The sequence below is a fragment of the Eurosta solidaginis genome, chromosome X, assembly GCF_040869045.1.
Source record: "Eurosta solidaginis isolate ZX-2024a chromosome X, ASM4086904v1, whole genome shotgun sequence".
In the NCBI taxonomy this organism is placed as follows: domain Eukaryota; kingdom Metazoa; phylum Arthropoda; class Insecta; order Diptera; family Tephritidae; genus Eurosta; species Eurosta solidaginis.
This window is the reverse complement of record NC_090324.1, coordinates 16,466,398-16,481,663: the sequence shown is the minus strand read 5'-3', so window position 1 is coordinate 16,481,663 and position 15,266 is coordinate 16,466,398. Positions and strand designations below refer to the sequence as shown.

The 15,266-nt window shown below is 40.3% G+C and overlaps 1 long non-coding RNA gene across 1 annotated transcript in view; it reads left to right on the top strand.

The window, feature by feature from the left end:
• Nucleotides 1–1,233: 1,233 nt before the first annotated feature.
• The window catches only part of LOC137235494 (uncharacterized), a 236,341-nt gene continuing 222,308 nt past the window's right edge, over nt 1,234–15,266 (top strand). Inside the window, exon 1 of the long non-coding RNA XR_010947928.1 lies at nt 1,234–1,310. This is a non-coding gene — a long non-coding RNA (uncharacterized lncRNA). The remainder of the gene's footprint in view (nt 1,311–15,266) is intronic.

Here is a 15,266-nt window from a genome sequence, read left to right as displayed (position 1 = left end):
CATGTAAATGCAATAACAACGATTTGAGCCAGATAAATCCAGATAGAAGTCTGGTTCAATTTGTGAGCCAGATAACTTGTTAATTATTTCTTTTTAGGTTGAAAACGCGGCCTTTAATATACCTACTTTTTCAAAAATAGATGTCGCTGCTTAGCCTTTCGCCGTATGAGTTAAATGAAAAAAAGCGGCGACATCTGCCTATCACATTTCACGTGTGCGAAAATTTCACGACATCTGCTTCTCAAGTCTCGCAATGATCCAGAGCATTCCCGTGAGAATTGAGCGTGAGCCGGAGCTGTAAAACTTACTGAAATACGGTATGTATCTCTCTCGACTCCTTTATACCTGTACAACCAACCGTTACCCAATCAAAGTTAATATACTCTGTGTGCAAAGCGCTTAAACTTAAAAATTCACAAAATATGAACTTTTCAAAACAAAGCAATTGCATTAAAATTAACTCTACGTTTTCGCACTTGTTTTTGTCACAAACTAGTATTACAATTTAGTTATTATAATATTAATCACGCAAAAATAAATACAGACAAATGCAACTTCACAGCTATAATGACGTTTGCGTATATGAAAATAAAAATTGCTTTTCGCCTAGCATAGCTTATACCGAAACTCTGCCGTCAGCCTTAGTTTATTCAGTTTCCTACATGCCTTCATAATTTTTTTTAATTTGACTCCCAAAAATTTTTTCAGTTATTTTTTGCTAACTTTTTTGGGCTAAACTTCTGCATACATATATCAAATCTAGTAAATATATATAGAACACCTTTTTGTACAGGTAGAAGCAGGATTAAAACAGCAAGTATTGGCCTCAAGAAGCTAGGCACCTATTTTTGGTATTTGTTATCTTCACACAGTTGGGCGCAGGAGCCAACAAAAAAAGCTAAAACCCAGAAAATACCTGAAAAATTAAAAAAAAAATTGTATCAGGGGGTGCAGCAAACTTAAAAAGACGAATGATGCAGTTCCATTCCTTATGTCCAACTAAGAGAAACCCGTCCTCTCCGGCAATGTTTTAAAAATTTTGAAAGAAAGTGTCACAGTGTTATGTTTTATAAATGCTAGTTTTAAATTCAATAGAAAATTTAAGCAAGTTATAAATAGACAAATTATTAAAACCGAATACGAAAGCTTTTACTTTACTCTATCGCCAAGAACTGTACAGTTTTTTCAATCTCATTGAATATTTCAAATTATTTCTTTTTACTTTTCTTTTCCATTTGAAGGTTATAGGCGGAGAATTGCAAGAGCGCCTCATCCCGGTACCCTACAGCAAGAGCAACACTGATCAAGCTGTAAGCCTTATCTCTTTCTTCTGCTATAACTAAATTTGCTATAATTTTCTTTTGCTGCCGAGTTAATCATTAATTGTTGTAATTGTTATTTTTGCCATCATAAATTGTTATAACTTTTGATTTTGCCAAATTATAATAACGAACTAAATAGCTTGTAAATGAGATAACATCTGTGACCTGTTTTACCTAAAAAAATTAAGTACTCTATAGTTTTATCGCGAGATTCTCAATTGTACCTACATAATTTACTGTTCGTTCTAGCCAAATTGCCCATTAATGTGTGCAAGTTGAAATTAATCAACAATTTGTTGACAAACAAAACCTGGAATCAAAGTGAAAGTAAATACTTCGATGACAAACAAAATTTACTTAAGGGTCCAATTCCGTATGGGGCGATCCATCAATTAAGTGACGCGCCCAGGTAGGGTAAGTAGTTAAGGTCGATCAGCGTCATGATCTATCGCGGAGGGAGGCGGTGTAATCGTTAAGTGCGTCACATGACACTTTATTATTTCTTTATATAAATTTTCAAGTACATTTCCTTTGTTTACTTATTCATATGACAAAGAACTTTTAGGTCTGGACACAAAGGCTTTTGCCGCATTTCCTCGCTTTGACACTTAATCGCGTCATAAAATAATAGTGGAAGGATTTACTTGCAAGACTTCGAAGTGTCCACCCTTCCACCTAGTCTCAAAATGTAGACCTTGCATTTTGTCTCGCGCAACTTGACACTATCACCCAATACGTCAAAAACTCGTTTCCCAAGGCAGTCGGTTCTATGTACCGGAGCGACTCGGGATTTTTCCCGACCAAGGACTGTCATTTCAGTGTAACCCAATTTAATTTGTTGCGTCCCTCCCATTAATTGTCATACTCCCAGCAGTTCCTTTCAGCAGGACTGCTAAATATTCTCTTGCTCCGGAAGGTATAGAAACCAATCCGGGTCCGTCTCCTGACCCCGCACCTGAGAAATGGTTTTGGTGCATCTGTTGGAAAAGAATCTTTTTAGGACGGTCATACTCTGTTCAGTGTGTCTCGTGTAAGGGATGGTTTCATCGGATAGGTTTGTTATGGGCTTGATCCCAAAACCCGACGTCCACGTAACTTTTACAAATCTTTTGAGGCTCCTTGCTGTTCACGCCCTAGGATGTCCCGTAGTCTGCGCCTTAGCGCCCCTTGCTGCTCAGCAAGCCATAACAAGTACCCGCTGCTGCTCGCGCCCCACGGCCCCAACAACTCAAACGGCTGCTACCACTCATAACTATTATCTCCGTAGTAGAGTCGGTAGCAATTCCGAGCATCAGCCCCTGCCCCCGTCTTCTTCCCACCTCTTTTCCATCAGCAATCGTGTAGGTCAGGGAAACAGACTCTTAGTCCCTACCCCCGTTTGCACCGTTTGCCAGCACAGAATATATATGTTTGCGACATCCGCCAAATGCAGCTCCTGCCTTGGGCGGTGCCACTTTCCTAGATGTTCTGGTCTCCGCGACCGCAACCCCCGACGGGTTTCATTGCGCCATGTTGCCAGGTCGCTAACCCAATTACACCGGGTACCCTAATGCTTACCCAAGGACGTCCAGCCCCAGGGCCACAACAGCAGTTGCGTCCTAGCCTTTCACAACCCAGGCGTAGTCACCCACCTCTTACTACTAGAGTGACGACGTCTCCCCCCTTGCAGTTCAGAATTCTGCAGTTAAACTTTAATAGATTAACTGGGAAAATCACAGAGATAGTCGATTTCATGAACCGGCACAACATCCGCATCGCCGCGATTCAAGAGACTAAACTCACAGCAAGATCTGCTCTGCAGACCTGTTCTGGGTATAATGTCCACAGAAAAGATCGTGAGAGCGGAAATGGAGGCGGCCTCGCCTTTATCTTACACCGCTCAGTGCAATATCATTTATTTGATCCCGACATCGGCCGCAGGTACAGTGTCTTAGAACGTCAAGGCTTATCTGTCCGGTCAGGTGATGCAAACATAGAAATCATCAACATCTGCATCCCTCCTGCCACCTGTTGCCCCAGTGGATACCGCCCTAACATTAGCGCCTTACTCACTGGCAATAATCGCATTATTTAAGGCGATTTCAATGCCCATCACGATCTATGGCATTCAAACTTGCAGTCAGACAGTAGGGGTGAGATGTTGGCGGATCAACTAGAAGAAACGACGTTCTGCACAATAAACGGAGATGGCCCCACACGTATGGTAGGAAGCTGTCACAGTTCGCCGGATATATCTATCGTGAGCGCAGGACTCGTAAACTGCGTCAACTGGCAGCCGATGGTAACATTGGCATCCGACCATCTGCGTATATTTATTTCGCTCGAGCGTACCGCCGACTTCATTTTCACAGAAAAAAGCACTTTCATAAACTTTAAAAAAGGAAAGTGGGACGAATACAAATCCTTTACAGACAACCGCTGTGCTGCCCTCCCAATCCCGACTGATGCTCGCCAAGGGGAGCGTGCTTTCCCTAAGGTCATTGAATCCGCCTCGACTGGCTTCATTCCCGCCGGTAGAATTCCCGAAATTCGGCCCCACTTTCCGGCGGAGGCCGCAAATTTAGCGAGAGAACGTGACCTTATAAGACGACTCGATCCCAGCGACCCCCAAATAAGGGATATAAACCAACGCATCAGATTTCTTGTGGATGAACACAAGCGGGCGAAATTGGAGGAGCACCTAAGCAGTTGTAACCTCTCTACCGGTGTAGGTAAAGTTTGGACCACCGTAAAGTCCCTATCGAATCCGTCTAAGCATAATGACAAAATTTCCATCGCCTTTGGCGATAAAGTGCTGTCGGATGCGAAAAAATGCGCGAGCGCTTTCTGCCGACAATATATAATGCATTCTACGGTCGACAAAAATAGACGGGGGGCCAACAGACACGCACATAAGCATAAATTCAGCGCGTCTCCGATTACCATCACCACCAAAAAGGTTGGGGATGGAATCGGTCATGCTAAACCATCCAAAGCAGTGGGCCCAGACGGCATAGCCATGCCGATGCTTAAAAGCCTAGGGAAAAAGGGTTTTAAATATTTAGCGCATGTCTTCAACCTGTCTCGTTCCACCTTTGTCATTCCCGAAAAATGGAAAATGACCAAGGTGGTCCCGCTACTAAAGCCTGGGAAACCAGCTAACATAGGAGAGTCATATCGTCCGATATCTCTCCTATCGCCTGTAGCCAAGACGCTTGAAGCCATTTGGCTCCCCTACTTCGAAGCAAATTTGCAGCTAGCCTGTCATCAGCATGGCTTTAGAAAACTCCATAGCACCACCACTGCGCTAAATGCCATTAGCACCCAGACAAATTGTGGTTTAAATCAGAAGCTCCATCGAAGAACAGTACTCGTTGCGCTAAACCTATCAAAAGCTTTTGATACGGTCAACCATGGCACGTTACTGCAAGGCCTGGAAGGGTCTAACCTTCCCTCATGTCTTAAAAGGTGGACTGCAAATTATCTGTGTGGTCGGCAGGCATCGGTGCAATTCAGAGACGAAACATTAAAGCCAAGAAGAATTAAACAATGGGTGCCACAGGGTGGTGTCCTATCCCCACTTTTGTTTAATTTCTACATATCAAAACTACCTTCGCCACCGGAAAGAGTTACTATCGTTTCTTACGCCGATTACTGCACAATAATAGCCACAGGCCCGGGCCTACAGATCGATGAGCTTTGCAACAGAATAAACGGCTACCTCCCTGATCTCTCCAGCTGTTTCGCCTCGCGAAACCTGGCATCATCATCGACTAAATCATCCGCGACCTTATTTACAACTTGGATGTCCCAAATGTCGACCATTTTGAACATCTACGTTGATGGCACTACGCTACCGACTGTCCTACATCCCAATATCTTAGGTGTGACGTTTGATCAGGATCTACATTTTGGTGAGCATGCAGCCGCAATTGTACCGAAAATCCAGAGCCGTAATAAAATCCTCAGATCTCTTGCTGGCAGTACTTGGGGAAAAGATAAAGAAACGCTCATTACTACTTACAAAGCAATTGGCCAGCCGATTGCATGCTACGCGTACCCTATATGGTCGGCAAGGCTTAAAACTATTCACTGGCAGAAGCTACAGGCCTGCCAAAATACTGCTCTCAGAATCGCAACGGGCTGTCTTCTTATGTCCCTAGAGCACCATCTACATAATGAGGCGCGAATATTCCCCATCGGGGAGAGAAATGAGATGCTAACCAAACAGTTCCTGTTGAATATCCAGAAACCTGGGCATCCCAACAGGTATCTGATTGATGAGCCAACACCGCCTAGGGGCTTAAGGAATAATTTCTGTAAGCATTATGAGGAAATACGGCACCTGAGAACTTAGCCGTATGAAGCCAAAAAACACAAGCAGGTCCTCAGTGAACTCCAAAAACAGGCGTCGAACCTTTATGCCGGGAATTGCCCGGTGAATCCAGTACTCAAAGAACAGTACCCAAAACTTGCGGAAGAGGAACGCACACTCCCCAGGGAAACACGAGTCACTCTAGCTCAACTTCGATCTGGATACTGTAACAGGTTAAACTCTTACCTATCCAGAATCAACCCCGACATACAAAATGTATGCCCCGCTTGCAATGTGTCCCCACACGACACCAACCATCTCTTTAATTGTAATGTGGAACCAACGCCTCTAACACCCCTCTCATTATGGTCCACCCCTGTTGAAACAGCAAGTTTCCTTAGACTCCCGTTAGAGGATATTGATGAAAATTTGGGATCGGCCACACCTTGTAACGAACTTCTCCCGAATACTGCCGTTTACTACTGAAAAAGGGTCAGGCGCATGCTTCCGAGACGGGTCTGCATACCTTGCTATGCTACGGTCTGGCCTTCAAAGCCTTTGCTTCTACCGGGAGTTTTCCAGTTTTCCATATCTTCTCTCCTTAGGTATAGGTCAAACGGTATAATCGCCTGATCTTCCCGTTAAACATTGTTTTTTTCTTTTCTTCTTGATATACCTTTGTACAGTCAGATCAGACAATGACTTCCTTACTCGTATCGAGAGATGAGAAATAACGTTATAGATCACGCCATCCAAATTTGCTTAACAAAAAAAAAAAAAAAAAACAGGAATATACCAGCATAAATTCGTACTGTTGCAAAAAAAAAAATAAGATTGAAATTGCGTCAACCATAAATAAATCATCTAAGTATCTGTCGATCGTTGAATAGCAAACAACCAAAGCTTAAGTTTTATATTTCCCCATATCCTCCTCTTAGGATTCGAACTTGGTACTTTTTCTGTCGGTTGCTTCGTCCTTTTTCCCTGGCGTAACTAGGCTATTTCACCTTAAATAAGGACAGAGATTGTTCTTGATAATCCGATCCGGTTTGGGACTGTTTTTATATGATCGAAATATACTATCCCTCGAATACAGCAAAAAAAAAATCGACCAGTTTCTTGTAAAAAAAGAAGCACAAAAAAAGAAAGGTAGAGATGAAGCCTAGTTTGGCATAGCATTCATACTGGTTGTGCGATAGCTTGCATCCTTGGATTTTCTGCATGCTATGTATGTATGATCTGTGCCTTAAAATCATCTAGTAGTTCTCTGCTCAACTAGTTGAGCGCCACCTTCGTTATGCGCATGTGCGGTTTTTCCAAGTATTAGTTCATGCTCACTAATTCCAATCTACATATATATACCTATATGTGTACCTACAATTGTACAATATCAAGTGGGTGTGCTGGTGATTGTCTTACCTGGGCTTGTAAGTTACGCTCGCCTGCTCACAAGCATATAACTATGTTGGTTCGTCAGAGCACATCGACGCTAAGTATATTTTTATGTTGTTGCACTGGGTATTGGTCGTGTCGAACTGTTCGAACCAATGTTCGATACAATACAACAAACATGTTGATCTGCAACACTCAATTATTATTGATGTTGTGATAATGATATCGCCCTGTGATGTTCGCATACGACGTCGAGAGGCTAATATCATTGTGATGCTCGTCATAAATTGGGAGTGCCACGAAATCCCCAAAAAAAAAAAATACCCAAACACATAATCCCCAAATTCAAAATCCCCAAAATCAAAATCCCCAAACACAAAATCGCAGTGCTATGATAAACATCATGACCGTGTAAAAAATAGCAATATCTCTATCCTCTTTCATTCATATTTATGTATCTATAACAGAAAGTTGGAATGGATTATTAGCCTTTTTTGGTCGCGGCGATTTTAAACCTAATTTGAATTTATTTCACACATAAAATGGGGATTTTGTGTTGGGGATTATGATTTTGGGTATTTTGATTTTGGGGATTTTGATTTTGGGGATTTTGATTTGGGGGATTTTGTTTTGGGGATTTGGTTTTGGGGATAACGTGGTAGACCCTCATAAATTCCCCCCAACACAGAAGCTAACCGATGCTAGTCGGTACCTAGCGGCTGCAACTTTCATAATTTTATTATTGTTGATCTCTTTGCCACTCGGTTAATTATTCCTAATAATTATGAAAGAAAATCAGTTATTTGTTGCTTATGTTGTGACTTTTCATGACCAGATGTACTTAGTGTGGTACGTTCCTTTATGATTGTTCCCTATGTCTTCTAACAAGTAATAATCGTTTCCAACCTTTTTTATCACTTTGGCTTTAACACCTTGTGGGGCAAGTTTAGCATTGAAATGTTTTCCTAAATTACTTTGCACAAAATTTCTACGTATCACGATTTGTCCTGGGGTAAACTCCCGCATACGCGCGCGTAGGTTGTACGTGCGTGTGTTTTTCTCATACGCCAGTTTCATTTTGGAATTAACTGATTCGCGAATGATGGCGAATTGGTCCTTCCTACTAAGTCGAGCACTACCATCCGATATCAATGCTAGATCCTTCAAGATACCGTAGTCTTTCCCGTCTGTTACCGTGTTTGTCCGAAAACAACGAAATATGGCGGCTGACCTATTGTGCTGTGTAAACCACTTCGTAAAGAACAGTTAATACTACTTACGTAAGCATCCCAGTTCCGATGATCCTTGCGTACAAAGGATCTCAAAGCCTCGTTAATTGAGCGATTTACGCGTTCCGAGGCGTTGGCTTGAGGGGAAAATATACCGCTTTCCGAACATGGCTAATTCCATGTTTGTCAATGAAATTATCGAACTCCTTGCTGACAAATTGGCTTCCATTATCGGATACTATGTCTGAGGTACACCAAAGCAATCAAAATTGTAGTTTTAAGAAAATCTATTATTAAGTTGGTTGTGAACTTTCTTAATGGTTGCAAAAAAGTGAATTTTGAGAAATGGTCGAGGACAATAAAAATACCAATGTTTCCCCTTTTTGATCTCGGAAAAGGTCCAATGAGATCGATGTACAATCGTTGGAAAGGTCGCTCTGACTCGGCTTGCTGTCCCATCGGAGGGCGAAGCGAATACGACGGCGTCTTCGAGGTTTTGCAAAGGTCACAGGATAGCACATAATTTTTTATATCGTTTACCATACCAGGCCAATATAAATGTCTTTTTACCAGCTCAATTGTTTTGGCTATACCACCGTGTGCTGAACTAGGCGAATTATGAGCCAAGTAAATAACGCTTTGCCTTAATTCAGTCGGCACAAACAGTTTCCACACGTCTTCTTCAAGGGGCGTGTTGGTCTCAAAATTATTCCTATAGTAAATGAATTTGTCTATTACTTTGTAGTCTGGCATATCACTGTTGGAAATTTTTTTCCGTAATTCTCGGTATTCATCGGATTCGTAGTGCGACGATTCTAAATCTATTTCTGGCAAAATCTCTAACTCTATTTCCTCCACATTTCCGATTTCGTCAACTTCGTCGTCGACTTTATTATCGCTTCCTTTTCGGTGCTCGATGGAAAAGTTATAACCTTGTAGTTTTAGGGCTCACCGCGCTAGCCTTCCGCTTAAGTCTTTTTGGCGCATTAGCCATTTCAGACTCGCGTGGTCGGTTACGACTTTAAAGTCTTGCCCTTCGATATATGACCTGAACTTCTTTATTGCCGTAACTACTGCCAGACATTCCAGTTGGGTGACGGTATAATTTCTCTGCGCTCTGTTCAGTTTGTGAGACATAAAGGCAATAGGCCTTTCGTCGCCATTTTCATCAGCTTGAGCTAACAGACCACCAACACCGTACTCGCATGCATCATATTGGGCAATGAACTGTTTCGAATCATCAGGGTGAATCAATAAGGGGGCCGTTGTAAGTTTATTTTTAAGCTGCTGAAAGGCATCTTCAGCTGCTGTATTCCAAGCAAACTTCTTTTTCTTAGAGAACAGCTCGGTTAGTGGAAACGTGAAGCTAGCATAGTCGGCAATAAAGCGCCTATACCACCCTCCCATTCCCAAAAATTGGCGTACTTGACGAATGGTTTTCGGACATGGATAGTCAGAAATAGCCTTCACTTTATCCTCGTCTACCGCTAGTGTCCCATTCCCAACTACAAATACTAAATATTTAACTTTATTTAGACCAAAGCTACTCTTCTTAATGTTGATAGTTAGACCAGCTTTTCTTAGATGTGCTGCCACTTCCAACAGATGCGATATGTGTTCTTCAAACGCTTGAGAGACAACTAACAAATCGTCTAGGTAAACGAAAACATGAGTCTTGAGATTGTACGGGATAACCATGTCCACCAATCGACACATTGTTTGTGGTGAATTACAAAGACCAAATGGGATGCGTGTAAATTGGTACAATGGTCGATTGGGTATTGTGAATGCGGTTTGCGACGAGACTCCTTAGACAAACTTATTTGCCAGAAGGCATCCTTCAGGCCAATTTTCGATATGCAATATACAGGCGGTAGTCGGGCTATCAGTCCATCTATATTCGGAATAGGATACGCGTCTTGCACAGTTACTTCATTAGGCTTTCTCGAGTCTAAACAAAATCTCACCTTTACAGGTTTTACTATAAGCACTCCTGGAGAGGACCATGCTGAGCTCTCAGCCTTTTCTATTACTCCTAACTCAATCATACGATCTATCTCTTCACACAATATATTTTCCTTTGCAGGCGAGATTGGATAATAACGCTGCTTTATTGGGGTAGCCGTGCCAGTTTCTATGACGTGCTCAATTAACTTTGTAGTTCCAAGGCCTTCTTTCTCGTAAGCAGGGAATGCAGAAATAGCTATCTCAAGTTGGCGTTTCTGTAATGATGTCAACGGAATCACATCGAGGTCAACTCCTTCGTCCGTAAGTTGATCTATGCATGGTTCAGCTTGAACTTGCAGACCAAATTTCTGCCAAAAGTCCATTCCGCATATAACGTTGCTGGCAACAGACGGTACTAAAAGAAACTCAGTCGTTTCTTTACGATTGTTGATATCTATCGTAAGCTCTATGACTCCAGCCACCCTCTGCTTTTTCCCATCTGCTGTTTTTACAGAACCTAAAAGCTTCTGGTAATCTCTCTTGGGACTTTCCATAATTAGTTTTGCTAATTCAGATCCTATGCAGCTCTTATTTGCTCCACTATCTAATAAAGCTAAATATGGTTTATCTAATATCTTTATATTTGCGTATGGTGGAATGTCAGAATTATTGTAAACTATAGAGGGAATAACAGAATTAAGCAATGCTTTCTTACGCTTCCAATAGGCTGATATGCGTTTACTGGAACGGGTTGGAGTACGGTTGTTCTCTATGTCCGAGAATATTCTTTTCCTCGCTCTATTGTACTCCGTCAAACGAACGGGATATGGTTTTTTAGATAACGTCTTACTCAAATCTATAGAAACTTTTAAATTTGTACTATTCATCGGGCTATTATTAGTTTTTGTACTATCTGGTGAAAGTATGTGAATGTTTTCGGTATTTTCGTCATTTGAATGGTTTGTTTCACCATAACCGTGTTTGGTGTTTAATTCCGAGGGCGATACGATGGATGCTCGTCTGGGATTCGACGGACATCCTTCTTCGAGATTTCCGATGCAACGGTGCATTTAGGACATGTGGGTTTATACATGTTTTCAGCGCCACAGCCGTAGCAGAAGATTTTCCTGGGCTTGAGACAGTCATGATATCTATGTCCCGTCTCTTGACAATTCCAACATTTTAGCTTACTTGCCTCAACAGCTTCTACATTGCCGAGTTCTTCGCCTTGGTTGGTGTTGGTAACATCCGAATTAAATAGTTCATTGATTTGGTGACGTCCAGTGGTTTGCCGGGATGAGCCACCGTGAATATCGTTAAAGAATTTTTCATGTTTTCGCGCTGCTTTCCTCAAACTAGCAATATCCGTTATTTTGAGGTGTAAAATTTCGCGGCGCAAGTCGGACTTCAAATTGCGTATCAAAATCTCGACTAGCTCTGCCTCATGCTTTTGGGTTCTCAACTTGTAGGACATTTGCATTACAACTTCAAGGAAATCATCAAAGGACTCAGCAAATTTTTGTTTTCTTCCTCGAATGGCATCGCATATTTCGGCGTCTGTCGAAAAATCCTTATATTGGCGTCGCATGGCCTCGCAACAATGAAACCAATCCAGATCATTCGTGCGTTGCCGGTAACGCCAGAGCCATTGCAAAGCTTTGCCTTCAAACAATGAGTGTAGATGTTGGCAAAGTACTGTAAAACTTCCGTTCAGGTGTAGGGCAGTTAACGTGTTTACTCGATAAATTAATTGGTCTACAGATATGCCATCTTTCGACCCTCTAAAGCGAACCTGCCAATTTCGAACTAGATTTGACAATTTTTCGTTTACCACAGACATTCGGCTAACACCCAATGACTCTGGCCGTCTCTCATACCGAACATTGTCATTAATAAGTCGCTCCGGATACGGTGCGTCGCGTGGCCATTCCACGTGCTCTTCTCGCCGAGAAACAGCTGGAGATGGTCTAGTATTTCTATCCATATTTAAGTTTTGTAACATATTCTGAATATCAATGGTCATTATTTTACGAAGGTTTTGCATTGATTCAGCAACTATGTAATTGCTGCACTCGCTGTTGACGGATAAGTTTGGAATTGGGGATTAGTTTGCCCGTAAAGCCTTGTATTCGGTCGTTCTCGAGGAATAGTACCGGTTGGCATACTCAGTTTTTCCTTTTCTAAGATTTTTAGGTCTTTTGCGAAATAGGGACTTCTACAGATTGGACAAGTGTCATTATTATATAACCAAGTATGGATGCAAGTTAAGTGGAAGCAATGATGGCACACCGTTTCTCCCCTATCTTGACTATTTAACAAGGTTTCAGTGCATATGGCACAGGACTGGTTGTTCAACTGAGCAGAGGCATTATCAGGAATACGTGTAACTGGCATCATAGCACTCACTAAAAAAAAATGTTTTCCTTGATAATGTTTAGATCTCTACCGGGAATTCGTTAGGAATGAAAACAATTAATCGATCGCGTTTTTAAATCAACTGATTAATAAAATATAATATGATGACTAATCTGTAGGGAAGGTTAAGAATTTAGACTTAACAATTCGCGGTTGCTTAACTCCTTAATGTGTACATGTATGCTGGATAAAAATGAGGTTAGTGGCTAAGCTTATACTTTGGTAAATCGCCGCAACTTTGCAACAGATCAAAATCCAAAAGTAAATGCTTGACCGTTTGGTTTCAATATGGAACGTATTTGATTTTGTGGCTGTGGATCAAGGTTAGATGTAAGTATAAACATATTTATTTTCTGCAAATCCATTGACTCCAACAGTCCAACAAACGAAAAAAAAATTGTATTTGCGAGGACAGAATACATAATAAATACGTCAATCTTTAATCCATCTCAAATCTTTAGATATCATGCTTATGATACTAATTCAGTAAAAAAGTCAGCGGTCAGAGTCCGAATTAATCCAAACTTTGCAAGTCCTGCGTTCTTTTATTCACTGCGAAAAAGGTTATTTTATAAATGAAATTTGATGATGATCAGTTTTATAAGCTTAATTTTTATTTTGTTTGCTATCCATTACTAGTCGTAATAAAAAAAACCAACTTTTCGTACCACACGTAGGCTTATTTCGGTAACGATGAAGACCTAGGGGTTCATCGCATTTAGGCCCCACACGTTGGGCGCTATTTATTTCTGTAAGGAACTTCTCCCGAATGCTGCCGTTTACTACTGAAAAAGGGTCAGGCGCATGCTTCCGAGACGGGGCTGCATAACTTGCTATGCTACGGTCTGGCTCTGGGAAGTGGGAGTGGGCTTGTCTCGATCACATACAGCGAAATTCGTACGAAACAAAATTCGTATGCAGGGTATTTAACACTCTTTACCTCATGAACGGAGATAAAAATACAACAAAAAAAAAAAAAAAAAACAGCGAAACTGAAGCAAGGATCATTGCAACCAGCGATGGAGGGATTGCAAAGATGGATTTTTCCCTCCTCGTCTTTACCCACCCAACCTGTTAATGTACCTTGACTTTATGTACATTAACCCAAGAAAAATACTTTAACCTGGTATACTAACCTTTCCCTACATTTCGTCATCAAAATAAAAGAATTAGAAATTCATTTTTCTTTTATACTACAATGATTTCATACATTTATTGAAATAAAAGTAATAACTAACATTATTCGATCAGCTAATTTGTATGTAAGAATATATCAAAAAAATAAATCCATCCTATTCTCAGTTTTTAGATATTTTTAATAATTTATTCAAAATCCAATTAATAATGCCTAAGACTAAAAGATATCTAATTATTCGATATATTTATTATTTGGATATACGAGCTCTCTATGGTTTGGTCCCTTTATCGTAATAGCTTTATACCTAATTATATAAATATTAATTTCAAACATACGTAAGTTTGCTTGGGAAATCTTATTATTCGCAAATCCCCTCAATATATGGGCTTTGTTTTGAGTTACCAACTCGATTTTTGCGCTAAAGTAAAATAAATAAACATAACGACTAAAGACACGAACTCGTCCACGGTAATGAAAGATGTTGTGAGTGTGTTAGCTTTATGATCAAACGCAATCAAACTTAGATTTCAAATCGCGGTTCAAAGCGTAAAGGCAAAAAGGGATATTTTTACCTAATTATTACCAATAAAATGAAAAATATTTGCCAAATCTAACACGTCGACAAATGTTTCTACTAAAAAAAGGCAATATGTATGTAATTTACGTATATTTCTACTTACTTGATCTCCATCGATGCGACGACGAGCTCAGCGACGATGACGGGAATGTTGTAGGTTCGATGTATTATGTGTAGCGACCATGTCTGCTCGTGCTACAATTAATTTTGAAAGTACACTGGCGACATGTTAGAATGCATATTTTGGCATCACTAGTAAATCGAATGGTTTTAATTATACAAAAAAAAAAATGTACTAACGAACTAAAGAGGGCGAGCCCATTTTCGGTATTACCTACGAGATCAACTCTAAAAAATGTATACCGAAAATGCGAGTTTGCGAAATTTTCGGAATTTCAAACTATATATCTAAACAAAATTTAGAAAAATTTAAATCGACGAGATTATTAGCTTATCTCTCTCTCTTTTTTTTATATGAATTTTCTTTTTAAATTCTAATAATTACAAAAAAAACTATCACTAAATGATCGTAGGACTGAAAAAGAAAATAAGTACAACCCTAATTAATCTACGTACGCAATTAAACTTGACTAGATATTTTACATGGGAAAATTTTAAGAAAAAAAAAATAATTCAAATTATTTAACTGTAAGGCTAGATTTTCAAGAAACCGATATGTCGACCGTCTCGAAGTTTGTTGGGAATCCCGGCGGTTGAGTTCTGACAAATGTTGCAGCTAATCCTTCACCCGCGTTATGATGTTTTTTTCAAAATTTCCTCTTATTTTTCGATGACCTTTTCTAAATTTAGGTGGGCACATTGGCATCTTTATACATTTTCAAGGTTTTTAGTGTTTTACGATTTTTTGTAATTTTTTTTTTTTGATTGTAAACAGCATAAATATTTCATAGTATTTTAATGTCTTATTATATAGTTACATAGTTGTTTTTTT